Genomic DNA, 13,561 nt, shown 5'->3' on the forward strand with positions numbered 1-13,561 from the left:
AAAAATAAAACTACTAAGTTTTTACAAAATACCTTACTAGGATGTTGGCAAATGACAGTCTAAAGCATCCTGTAAAATTATGGAACCTGATGTGAAGTCATTTTCAAGAAAATGGTATTTTTGTATACATTTCCAACGGTGGTCGGCCGACCACCGTTGGAAAAACCCAACTATTTTCAACTACTGCTCCAAATTTACAATTTTTTTCAGTCCAAGTTTTGGTTGCTATTGGTTACATGTTCATGAACGGGTGCAGGCCAGCTAGACTGGTTCCCTTACCTTACAATTTTCCGCCATCAATACATTGATCCATTTCATCCTTAGTGGAGTCAGGGAACCAGACTACTTGAACATTTTTGTTTTTCTTGGTTTTTCCAGCATTTTCAAACACAAAACTTCAAACATGTCAGTGTAACAATATTTGATCTATTATATTAACCCCTCAAATAGTTCATTTCTGAAAATTACAGCAAAAGCCAATGATGTACATTCCCTTTAACTCGGCGAAGCAGTGAATGGCTGGGCGCAAGGGTTGACACGACACACACGCGCGCGGTTACTATAATTCAGTGCAGTTGATATAATTCAGTCGGTTCAGTGCGTAACACTGCATAGCTGCAATCGGCTGAATGAGAACTAGTACCGGACGCTGATTTCGGGCGCAAATAAAACCCCATGACTCAGCAATTTTTGAATTGAAATCGAGATCCAAGAATATTGTTTTCTTGGAATATACAGCATTCACAGAGCAAAAACTTCATCAGGTTAGTTGTTAAGCACCGTTCTTTAGATTTTGAGCACTTCTGTTGCTTAATCAAACAACAAAAATGCACAAATGACATATACTCTACCTTTAATGAGAATTATTGTTAAATAAAAATGGTCCACTTTTGTTAACCTCGCACTAGATAAATGTACATTTGTCACCTACCACTTGTTGATAAAATGGTAAACACTGAACTTGATTTACTTTATGAGGGGTTGGGGGAGCTACATGTAAGTTTGTATTCAAAGACCAAAAAACGTAGAATTTCAGATCACAAAAGATGAGAGAACAATGAGATTTCCATTCCTTTGCGACTGTCGGTTGGACCATGGTTGGACAAATCAAGAAATAGACCTACATGTACATGAACACTCAACTTTGCCACCAAATTCAAAGAAGTGTACATTTAGATTGTTGAATACATTTCAATTTTACAGTTTGTATGCATTTAACCAATTTCAAAGCCTTATTTCTTAAAGACAGTTTTGAAAATTACAATAAAAAAAACAATACAGCAGTAGTCCATGCGCAGTTTACGCAATGACAGATGGAAAACCCTTTTTTTTAATTCTGAAAACGGCAAAGTGAATATTTTAGGAACAAAAAAAAATTGCAGGGTTTGACCATGTGATTGTTTTAAATGGGCCACGGCAGATATGTCCGACTATTTCAGCAAGATCGTTGAGCGCTGTACAAATAAACACTCTTAAACTTGAGATCCACAATCAACCAAACCCGTCCCATGCATACATAGCGCATACATCAATTTGAGAAGATTTCCCCCACTCAGCGGTGAATCAAAAACAGATCTTACACTTGCAAGCTGGTGTTTGATGCTACACTTGACTGGAAGATTTGATAAATTCTCACAGCCCAATGGATGTATACATGATGCGGATCATGTAATCTCACTGTATTTCTAATGTATAAATGAATTTAAAGATCGTGTACTGACATTTACTGTATGCGGGACCAATGTAGAATGAGAGAAAAAAGGTTTGATATAAAAAAAGAACTGTAGATAGAGGGCGGCAGATAAAACACACAGAAGCCTCTTTTCTTTTTTATTTCTGGTTTGGCTGGGTTTGGCCTGTATTTCACATGCGAACTGCCAGGCAAAGCGCTGTCATTGATGTATCAGAGTTGTGGGAATGACAGGCCCAAAATTAAAAGGGATACTTCAATCAGGAAGCGGAGACAGCACTGACAGTTTTCTGACAGAGACAAAGACAATTTTGGCCAACTGAGTGATTAATCATAATTATATGCAAAACACGAAGAAAGCTATAAGTCACAGACTGGGGGGGGGGGGGGGAATCAAATGCAGCGATCTAGTGTCATTGCCCACATCGCAGCAGATGAGAAACTGTTCCAATGAGGTTTTTTTATTTGAAGTGGGGGTAAACTTGGTACGTAATTCGGAGGCACTGAAACCAGACGGTGAGGGTGGAGGGTATTTTCGTTGAACGAGGAAAAAGACAAACTGGGATACACAATTCATTTCCTACTTATTAATTAATTAATATTAGGGGGCCTAAGTGTTGCTTCTGTGTTCTTGTGAAAGTTTTTGCATTGTTTTGAGGGTTTCCAAACTAACATCTCAAACATGACGCCAAGAATTCATCAACATTTCCGTCGTAATCATAATATAACATGGAACCAAAGTGGTGTACATGCAGTCAAATAAAGAAGGTTTACTATTAATTTGACTAATTGTTTTTGTTAGGGATGCTTCTGGGTTTTATCTGAACACGTTTCTTTTTCGAGGGGGGGGGGTAACGACACCCACTAAGCAAGATTTTTGAGGTTTCTGAGGTCAGCTGATGATCCAGTTTAGGAATCCCACTCGGAAACTGGAAATGGGACAAAAACATTCGAACAGCTTCCCACTTTCCTCAGAAGCCCCCCCGGCCGGGCATCTCGATTCTTAATTCCGGTCCATTATTTCAGCACCCTTGATTCAATCACGGCAACATCATAAAGACCCATCAGAAATTGCAATCACGCGTCCTCAGCACAAGAAAAAAAAAGAAAGAGGCTACACTCAACACACACAACGAAAGTGTACCAAGCAAATCGTGCCGGTTGCTTAATTAAATGCAGGTACACGCTCCAGATATTGTCTTTCCTTCTTACAGTTCTTCCTTCTTCTTCTTTTTTTTCTTTTTTCATTTAGTCATCGAGAGAAACGTCGAGTAGTACTTCCCAGTACTCGCTGATTAGTGCCAGCGCAAGCTGGTGGCATGATCTAAGCTTGGTTAAGTGTTTGCTCAATAATGACCCAACCTGGGAGCGCATCCAGTAATATCGATCCCGGAGGTAGTACGACCAACCGTGGGGGAAAGGGAAAGGGTGAAGAGGGAACAAGAAAGTAAAAGTGTTTCATATACACCACAGCAATTAGGACAGGAAGAAGAAAACGAAGAAGAAGAAAAAAAAAAAAGGAATTACAAGTGCAGTTCGTGTACAGTACGTGGATGTGCGTAATCACTGCTTTGTTACTTCCGATGTGGGGGTTGTTTGTGAGCGAGCGTGTTCTTTTTGGTGCGTGTGTCGCAATTGTCTATTCCATATGGACCAGACAGTTTTCACAGTGATTGACAAGAAGTTGAGGGTAGTATCGGCATTTTTTGTTGACACTGCAATCATTTAGGATGCCTTGTTCATGAATAATGCACAGTGCCGGGGCTATGGCAGCCACAATCAAAAAGTAAAATGCTTTTTCCAAAAAAAAATACAAATACAAAATACAAAAATGACAGTTGAAATACCTTGCAGCCCTTTCCACATGTTTGTAAAGAAAATGGATCAATGTTTAAAGGTAGAGAACATGTACATCATTGGTCAATTTATGTCATTTGAAGCAACATAAGTGCTCACAATCTAAAATCCTTAACAACTAACCTGATGTAGTTTTAGCTACATCAGGTAAATATTCTGAGAAAACAATATTCTAGGATCTCAATTTCAATTCAAAAGTTGCCGTTTTGAATTGCGCCCGAAATCAGAGACAGGGACATGTTCTCATTCAGCCGATTGCAGCTACGCGAAGTCACGCACTGAACCTATGAATTGTAGCAACCGCGCTCACGTGTGCGTCGTGTCAATGCTTGCGCGTGCACCCTTTCATGGCGTCGCAGAATTAAAAGAAAACGAACTACTGACGGAAATTTCCCAAAAACGCGTCTTTAGACGCATCTTTGGAAATGAACTTCTTTCATTGTTTTCTTCAAAATGACAGCATACCAGAGAGAATAATTTCACAGGGAGTTAGTTGCCATTACTATATTTAAACCAAGTATGTTTTTCAACAATAATTTGTCAGTTACTTTTTGGATAGCAAATGATGTACTCTACCTTCGAGAAAAAATAATTGTCAGAATCAGAAAGCTCTTTCAAAAGAGTAGGGAGGAGGGGGAGGGGGAGGGTATGAATGTGAAGGGGGCCATGCATGGAGGGGATTGTCGGCGTGTGTATCACCATGTTTGTGCACGTCCGTGTTTGCGCACGGGCTCACGCGGCAGCTCCGCACGACCTACATTAAGAGGTGCTTGCTCATCTACTTTATCCTACACAGCCATTAGCCATTTCTAATTAAATTTCCTTCCTTGGTGCTAAATGTATTCCAAAGCTGAAGGTGGGGGGGGGGGGGGGGGACGCAGAGAGAGGAAGTCTGGGGGAAATTACTCTGGCTGAGTATATCTGGGCATCTATTCTACAACTTAATTGCTTGCAGATGTATTGTAATTCACAGCTCACTTGGGCTGGGGAGGTTGACCTCATTTGAGGACATGCCCCTGTAAACGGCTGATTGGTTTGGCAAAAGCAGACTCTAGAATTAGAAGAGAGAGAAGAAAAAAACTAATTCGGGAAACGTAGAGTCTATCTGCCCAATGTTGCCATCCAGGATGTTTTGCTGATTTGGAAAAAGAAAAAAAAATAATAATGTGTCTCATCTGGCAAAGCTGGTTGGGTAAACATGTCTGGTTTTGAAAAAGAAAATAAATTTCAATTACCGGCAGGGTTTTTGAAGGATTGGTGCATCTCCGTGTACACATTGTAGGTCAGTTAACTTTATGAGAGAAGACATTTAGAGATGGATCGTGCAGTACTCTTGAGCCAAATGTTATGGAAATCAAAAAGTCAGTGGGCCTGATGTTTCAACACTAGCAGTTGGCTTTTTTTTTTCATTGAGAAAGACACTACTCGTCGAAACGTCAGACCTTTTTAACTTTTTTATTTGTCTATTTCAGGTCAATTATGTCAGTACAAGCATTTTTTTGTAGCAGTTTTATTCATTTTTCAAATTTTATGGACGTGCATACTGTAACTGAAGAGTCTTTCCTCACTCAACGGGAATACACAACATTTGGTTTTGCTGTAATTTTCAGAAATGGATGGATTGGGGGGGGGGGGGTTTGTAGTTTATAGCAAATGTTGTTACACTGATTTTGTCTGAAGTTTTGTGTTCACAGATGCTGGAAAAGCCAAGAAAAACAGTCGTGTTCCTGTAGTCTAGTTCCCTGACCCCACTTAGATGAAACAGAGTAATTTATAGATGTCGGGGAATTGTAAGGTCAGGGACCCTGTCTAGCTGGCTTGTACCTGTTCATAGGCGTGTGATCGATTGCAAACAAAATGTGGACTAACCCAATACAGTAAATTGGGGGCAGTATTTTCAACAAAAAAAACACCACTTTTCTTGAAAATGACAGCACACCAGGTTCCATGATTTTACAGGATGCTTTAGACTGTCATTCATCTTAACACTCCAGTAAGGTATTTCATAACAATTGGTAGTTTGGTTTTTTGACGTTTGCAAATGTTGTATCTTTCCTTTAAAAAAGGGGAAAATCCTGCGCCAACATTTTGCATTTCATATGTTGGCAAGGGATTTTGGTACGCATTGTGCATTCTGGCATGGTGTGAAAGCAGAATGTCTGCACTAGCACTGCAAGCACAAAGTCGCACATGTTGACAAATGTTTTTATTTCTGTTGTTGTAACTTTCAAAACCTACAACATGTACTTGACTTTCTATTTTTTTTAAAGTATCTTCGGTCAAGGGAGCAAAACTGCCAATTTTGAAGCTGCTCTTGCCCTACGACACACCAGTACATGTAAGACATCAATTGTGAGACGCGGAGGCCACTGCACTGTCCAATCTAAAGGACGAGTAAACTGATAAGGCATTCACTTTACCCGCTAACTCAAAAACTAACACCACTCTAAGAGGTGCTGGCAAATGAGTACTTGCCTCGCTCAAATTAAAAAACCAAACACATTGGGTTGTAGGCTGGGAAGGTGGGGGGGGGGGGTACCTGTAGGTTGAGAAGTGGGGGATGAGGGGGTGGGAAAATGCCGCAGGCAAAATGTTCTCGGACACCTCAATTTCCTTCATTGTTAGCCAGGCTGCCTTCGTGGTATTGGGTGCTGGCTGATGGCAAACTTTTCCTTTATTACAGCATTGCAGCCAGGTTTTTTATTAAAAAAAGGGTGGGAAAAAATAGGTAAGGAAAGATGAATCTAGATATTGACCATTTTTCTTTGGCCAAAAAAAAAAGTCTCCAGTTTCTGGTATGGAGCTTGCCCAAAAAGTGGTGCGGCGACGCGGCTTGTTTTTCTTTCTTTTACCTGATTTTTTTGCTTCAAATGTCGGCTGATGACTGCAAATGGTGCCCGACTAAACTTAGTGCAAATATATGGGAGTCCAGAGAGGCCACATAAAGCTTATTCTCGACCATAACCCAATCTAAAAACACGTTAAAATTGTGCAGCAGCAGGATTCCAGTCAAACAGTGAGTTTGGCAGTTTTGAGACATCATCTTTCATTGAAAAAAAAACTTTTTCATTTTGCCGACGCGCATGGCTACGGCGACGCGCGCGCATACCAGAAACCGGAGACTTTTTTTTTTGGCCTTTTCTATGATTTTTCCTTTTTTAAGCTCTGGCAGGAGCTTCTACATGTACATGTACATGTCACTTGGTGATCGGTTGGTCGGTTGGTCCGTCGGTCCGTCCCCAGAAAATTGACCAAAAACGAGCCACCTAATGAGTTTCCCATAAAATATCAGTACCAAATTTTAATTTTCAAAAAAAAAAGCAAACAAAATAACTAAAACTGAAATTGTTGGTAACAATTCATAAGGTTATTTATCAAAATTTTGTAAACGGAGGCAAACTTTGTGCAGTAATGTTATAGTCACTTGGTATATGAAACGCGCTATATACTGCGCTATATAGCAGGCTATATTTTATGGGAAACTTTAATAGGGGGCTTATTTTGGACAATTTTCGGGAACAGACTTAATAGCGCAGCGTGATTTTCGCGTGGGACAGCGGCCCGGGTTTGTGCGCACGGTCTCCAGTCAACGTTACGCGAGACTTTCATGCAAGACAGCTAGAGCTTATTGTGCACTCGCACTTGTTTTCTTTTATCTGGAACAGCGAAGTAGTCATTTGCCACAAATTATGCAAGTGATTGTGTTGAAAACCATGTCACTCTTTTAACTGATGAAACTATTTTGGAATACACACGTTTATTGGGAAAGACAACTTATGTTTCTTGAAGACCACATTTCCTATCCTTCAAAGTCAGTATGAATTTGTCTCTTTGGTAAAACAGAAGGGCATAAGTGACCAAGAAATAGGGAACAAACTTGCTGCTCTGTGGAATGGACCATTCCAGATGGACCATTCCATTCAAGATTTGGTCATAAGCCCCGCCCACTTTTGGTCACCTGACCTAAAATCATAATTGCAATTGGCCAATGAGCACTTGTTTGATTGACAGGCAGGGAGGTCCTGTTGAGTGATCCTGCAAGAATCATAGTGTGATCACTACTGGCATTCCTCCGTCCACCAATTGCCGATGTGCCATCAATGAATAATCATGACGTCTTGTCACTGGTTCTTCGTCAGTATTTCTGGACCCAGATGACCCGTTATATGAAGCGGTCATGCACTCAGGTCTCAGAGCTCAAATTGCCATTGTCCAATCCACTTGTCAGACTGCCCGCCTGACGGAATCCAGCCCCCGGCAAATTTGGAGGAAAACAATCAAATAAATATGACAACTTGAATTAAAATTTTATAAACAAATCAACCCCTCCCCCCACGCTGTTTCCAATAAACATCAGACCTCACAAAGGATACTACCACTTAAAGAGTGTGCAGTAATTAACAGTCCTGTTGTTGTTTGTTTCACTGATGAGAGATGGAAACTAAAACAGGGGAAGCAGGTCTTAGTAATGCATCACTGTCCCGGCCAAACTTCCTTTCGAACTTTTGGTTTAAAATCTTATTTTGTTCCATACTTTCATTAACCCTCCTATGCAAACTTACATTTTGAGCCAAATTGTCCTTTCAGTCAAAATCAATCAAGTGACTGTTTTCAACAGTGAGAGCTCCCAGCCTACTGGTACATGAAGTAGGATTGGCTGGTAGTGACTGTTTATGTAACTTGAAACAGCTATGCTGCAGGTGACTGATGAGCCAGCTGTGCCCACCACTTGCCAGTTTTGGCTGGTTGACTGAATTTGATTAGTCACAGTGCTTGCTTGGAATAATGATCCGACTGTTGGTGTCTAGCCTGTGAAAAAGGCATGGCAGGGGAACAGGATTGATTTTTTGACTGTCTGTGACTGTTCAGATAGCAGGAGGGTAACCCCCATGAACTCATAAGAACTCTATCAATTTTCATGTAATTTTGAGCATGACAATAAAGAAATCTAATCTAATCTATTTGAAAGACATGGAATAAAGCTACTCCTCTGGTACTGCAAGTACCCGGTACCCATCATTTAAGCCCCTAATATTACCCCCGTCTCGGTCTCCATGAAGAATACATGTACCGGTACATGTGTACATTAACCTTGACTAAAATTGTGTCCCCAAGTACATGTACAAAGGTCTTGACAGCAAGTCCTTTTATATTTCAAAATCACGAATCAATCACAAGTCAAATCTCAATCAGGTCAGAAGTAACAGGAGATGAACAAGTGACAAAGGTCACAGCTCATTTGAATAGCTTGATGATTGACGTCAGACTTGTGATTGGCTTGGCTTGTCACAACTTATGATTTCTTGTGATGGACATATTGTTGGCTTAGGATGACAACTCTTCTGTGTCCCTCCCTCGTTAAATCCAGGGTCTCTCTTAAATCAAATGAAATCTCATTCACTTAAATGCTAGACCCCTGACTCTCCCCCTACACGTCTCCAACTGCTGCCCACAACTTGTCCTCAGTGCCTTTACAGGCTTTCTCACTTTACCCAGACATGGGGTAAAGTGAAGGCAAGAAACCCCTATGGCCCCACCCCTACAACCACAATAACTGCATCCCCTCCCAAACACACACCTATCTGAGCACCCAACCAACCACCCAGTGTCACCCACCACCCAGTGTCCTTAAATACCCTCCCCCCTTTACCCAGACACTGGGTAAGGTGAAGGCAAAGAAACCCCTATGGCCCCACCCCTACAACCACAATAACTGCATCTCCTCCCAAACACACACCTATCTGAGCACCCAACCCACCACCCACCAATCGGTACCCTTACATGCCCTTCCCCCTTCACCCAGACACTGGGTAAGGTGAAGGCAATGAACCCCCATGGCCCCACCCCCACAACCATAATAACTGCATCCCCTCCCAATCACACACCTGTCCGAGCACCCAACCCACCACCCACCAATCGGTACCCTTACATGCACTTCCCCCTTTACCCAGACACTGGGTAAGGTGAAGGCAATGAAACCCCCATGGTGGGACTCCCCACTGGTCAAATCTGATTTTCATCAGTTCTGCACTCCCTTCCTCAATACACACCTATCCCATCCTCCAACCCACCACTCAGTGCCCTTCCCTTAGCCGGCATTAGGTAAGGGGGAGGGCACTTAAGCCCCTTAGTCCCACCCCCCAAAAAAACCTAACCTCATTTGTCAAACTTCTGCATCCCCTCCCAAAAACATTCCTAAACACAACTCCTACCCTCCACCCACAATTTGCCCTCGGTGCCCTTACGTACCCTTCCCCCTAAACCCCGGGATGTCAGAGCCGAGCAGACTTAAAGACCTGTGACTGGCCCGGGTACTTCACACAGGAAACCAACAACTGTATTCACTGGCTCGAACGATCGGCTTCCTTCCTGCAATAATATGGCACATTAAGACGAGTCCCGAATCCGTGCCAAGATAAGTGATGGGATGTGCTGTGCATCTGTCCTGGGACTTGAGCTAATACTTTTTTATTTTTCAAATTTTTTTTTCAGAGGGGCAGTGACTTAGTAAATGTGACCGTATGACCTACAGAAACCTCTGTGCCTTTTTTTGCCCGTTTTTATGCTTCGCTTCCAATACAGATTAATCAAATATAAAACCCTGCTAGATGCTGTGCATATTGAAAGTTGGAAAGTTGGTCAAGCAGCATCCGGACTGGTTCTGCATCTTCCCGTGATATAAATTCATCCCGGGTTGTGCTGATTTAAAACTGGTTTGCTGCGGGATGGTTAATATCAAGTGATTAAACACAAGAATGTCAGGGATTTCTCAGTGAAGGAATGATATGACAATTTTTGAAATCCTTTTACGGGACACGAAGTCAAACTTTAAGGAAGCTGAAAGATGAGCAAAGGCTGCAGAACCAGCGTCTTAGTCATGGACGCTGGACCATTCCTGGGAGGGGCACAGTAAATATCTCCCTAGGGTGGGTATCTAAAAATACACGAAAAAGCCAATTTGTCAATTATCGGAACTCTTGCGGACAAGCCTCACTTGCCCTTTTTTCCCCAAAATCGACAACAGAGGGACTTCCTTAGTGTGTTTGATGGTACATGTTGGACAATCAAAACAATGTAACCAATTTACAATAGTTCCATGCACCCCCTCCCTCCTTCTCTCTCCCCCCCCCCTCCCCTTGTCACCCTGCAGCATCCCTGTCTTGCCCAAACTGAGTGTCAGGGGAATAATTTTGAGCTTCTAGTATTTGTCATTGATAACAATTTTGTGAGCGCATATTAAAAGAGTGCACACCAAAAAGAACAAATGAACCAACAATTAACCAATCAACAAATTCAACAACAATGCATAAATACCTTGCCCATTGCTATGGGACGAGAGCCCGTCACATGGACTGGTAAAACGTTCTGCGCCATATCGCGCAGTACATGTATGTGTCTCGTGCATGCCAATTTCCATATCTTCACGCGAGGCACATACCGTCGACATGGCCAGAGGGGTGTTTCACCAAATATGAAATGAAATTGTTGAACAAAATCTTTGGAAATTTTTGTGAATTTTTGACTTTTTTTTAACTTTTTGACCGAAAGGTACTTACGAATGGGAATAAATATGTGCTTGGCCAGTATTAAACAAGTAAGTTTAAAACGGGTCAAGCACACATTTATTCCCTTAATAAATGATCCTTATTCCTTTATCCTAAATGTTAAAGTTCAAAATCCATTGGCATTTAATGCTTACTGTATAAATTACAATTTTCTTGCCAAGTGAAGATATGCAAAGTGGGTTCACAACATTTAGACAAACATTAAACGCTAATGCCGAATCTGGAACTTGTTTTATTTTAACATAAATTCTTTTGGGGGAAATGTAATTTCAACAAAAATACAAAGGCAATCAAACGGCTCCTGCTTTATTCTGTTAGCCGTATATCATTCACCAAACTTCATCATGTATTTCCCATTATCCCACTTCTTGGATGAGGGGGGGGCACCCCCCAAGATATGATTGATGTGTTGATGAAGGTGCTTGTTAAATAATTCAGGTACGGCAGATTCGGGCGATGGAATTAACAGCATAACAATGAATTCAGGTGCAAGATGAACCCAACCACAATGTTCACTATTACTAAGAACAGGTGAAAGATGCCCTCGATAAATAAATGAAAAATTAAAAAAAATCTCGGCTTGTAAAAAGGTGATAAGAAATCTTAAAAAACATGAGAGCGCCAGCATCATAATGAATTATTGTCCCGTCCGAATTGCATGTAATATGATTCGGTCTTTGATTAAGTCTGGTTTATCGCACGATCCCTTGCACATGGGCGACGGCTTTCGCTTAGTTTATAAAAAAAAAAAAAAAGGAGAGGGAGAGAGAAGAAATAGCTGATTAAAATAATAAAATATTCAGTGGCGCTTGGCCCAAAAAGCTGGGTCAGTGAGTGCGTTGACACATCTGAGGGGGCATCCGAGGACAAGCTACTTGTGCATGTCAGAAAGGCCTGTCAATTAGCACACATTCCTAGCACAGAGTCAATATGGGACTGCCTTAATTACTCACTTGCTGGGGATAGCATCAATGCAAATATCGTCCTTTCAGCTATGCACACACGACTGCGCAAACTGTGGACGGCCGGGAGAGAGAGGGAGAGGCAAGCGAGGTGATTTTGGTTTTGGGGGTGGGGAGGGGGGGGGGGAGGGGGACTGGGGTTGGGGTGTAAGGAGGAGAAGAGGAGGAGGAGTGGAGTTGAGCGCGATGAAGGATCTTTATTTAAAAACAAGTTGTGTGAAGATGAATTTGTGATAATGCACCAGATGCTGTGTCTTGTATAAATTTGTCAAACCAATGTGCTTTAGCTGCAGCGGCACTAACAAATTATACGAATAACCCTAAAATGTTTAGATTTTCTCTGGAGCCAACCAAATCAAACAATAGAACAATGTATCCTACAAGAATCAGACATCACACAAAGGGACTTTTGATGCAGCTCTGATAAATTAACAAAAATGTAACGAAATTTGCACATTGAAAGATATCACTGGATTAAGCATCATTAGGGTAAATCTCACAGCACATTAATACCGTAGGTAAATTGTACGGTAAAAATCAAGTTATGTTTTTTTTTCTTTTTGTTTTCCTTTTCTTGTTCACCTCCTTCTCTTGACTTGACTCTAACAAACCAGTATGTCCTGATAAGAGCCTAATCCTCAAATCTCAAAATCCTGCTTCCGATAGCCATATCTCCATACCAATTTATCCATTTTTAACCCCACTCTACAGCACCGTACCCCCTTTATCTACCAAAACCACCACTCTCGGCAGATATTCCATCCTACTGCTAGACTGCCCTGCATCAGACATCAAGCCAGAGCAAGAGCTGGGGAGTCGAGTCGGCCCTGCTCAGGAAATGGCAGAGTCAACACTTGTCAATTACTGTCGTGTCAACAAAATGCAAAAAAAAAAAAAAAAAAAAAACAACCTCTGATTGACTCGAATAAATTTAGTTCTTCCCATCTTATCCCCTCCTCGTTTCTCTATTCTACATCTTCCCTCCTCATCTCACTCTCTCTCTCTCTCTCTCTCTTTCTCTACTTTCACTAGATCGTTCCTTGCTGCAGACTCAGGGAATTGGAGGGTCCTTCACTCAAGATGCACAATGTCCACTTTCTCTCCTCTTTGGGGCTTCTCCCCGGCTGGCAATCAGCGGGGCATCGCTAGGTGGTATTGACTTTTTCAGCTGCGCTTGTGAGTGTTTTGGTGAATCACCCAATTCCGCCAGTCACTGTACTCTATATTATTAGCGGCGGGGAGCTAGTACGGCGGACAGATCCCCGCGCTGCAGCACACACATACGCGCATACACACACCCCCCGTACACACACACGATGTTGTAGTGGGGGATGAATTACACGCACGTAATTGTATTAGCTCTAGTGGCCTAATTCTCAAATTACATTGAATAATTTGGGCCCCAAATTTATTCAGTGTTGGGGTACATATTTCTGGCAACACATAACTGGTTTTTATATCAGGATGATGCAAATGTACAAATGAAA

At 41.7% G+C, this 13,561-nt stretch overlaps 1 protein-coding gene across 1 annotated transcript in view; it reads right to left on the reverse strand.

Annotated features, from left to right (window-relative positions):
* Positions 1–13,561, reverse strand: part of LOC119739334 (CAP-Gly domain-containing linker protein 1-like) — a 41,509-nt gene that overhangs the window by 22,039 nt on the left and 5,909 nt on the right. The gene's annotated exons all lie outside the window — the stretch shown is intronic.

This window comes from Patiria miniata, unplaced genomic scaffold (genome assembly GCF_015706575.1).
Source record: "Patiria miniata isolate m_02_andy unplaced genomic scaffold, ASM1570657v1 HiC_scaffold_30, whole genome shotgun sequence".
NCBI lineage: Eukaryota > Metazoa > Echinodermata > Asteroidea > Valvatida > Asterinidae > Patiria > Patiria miniata.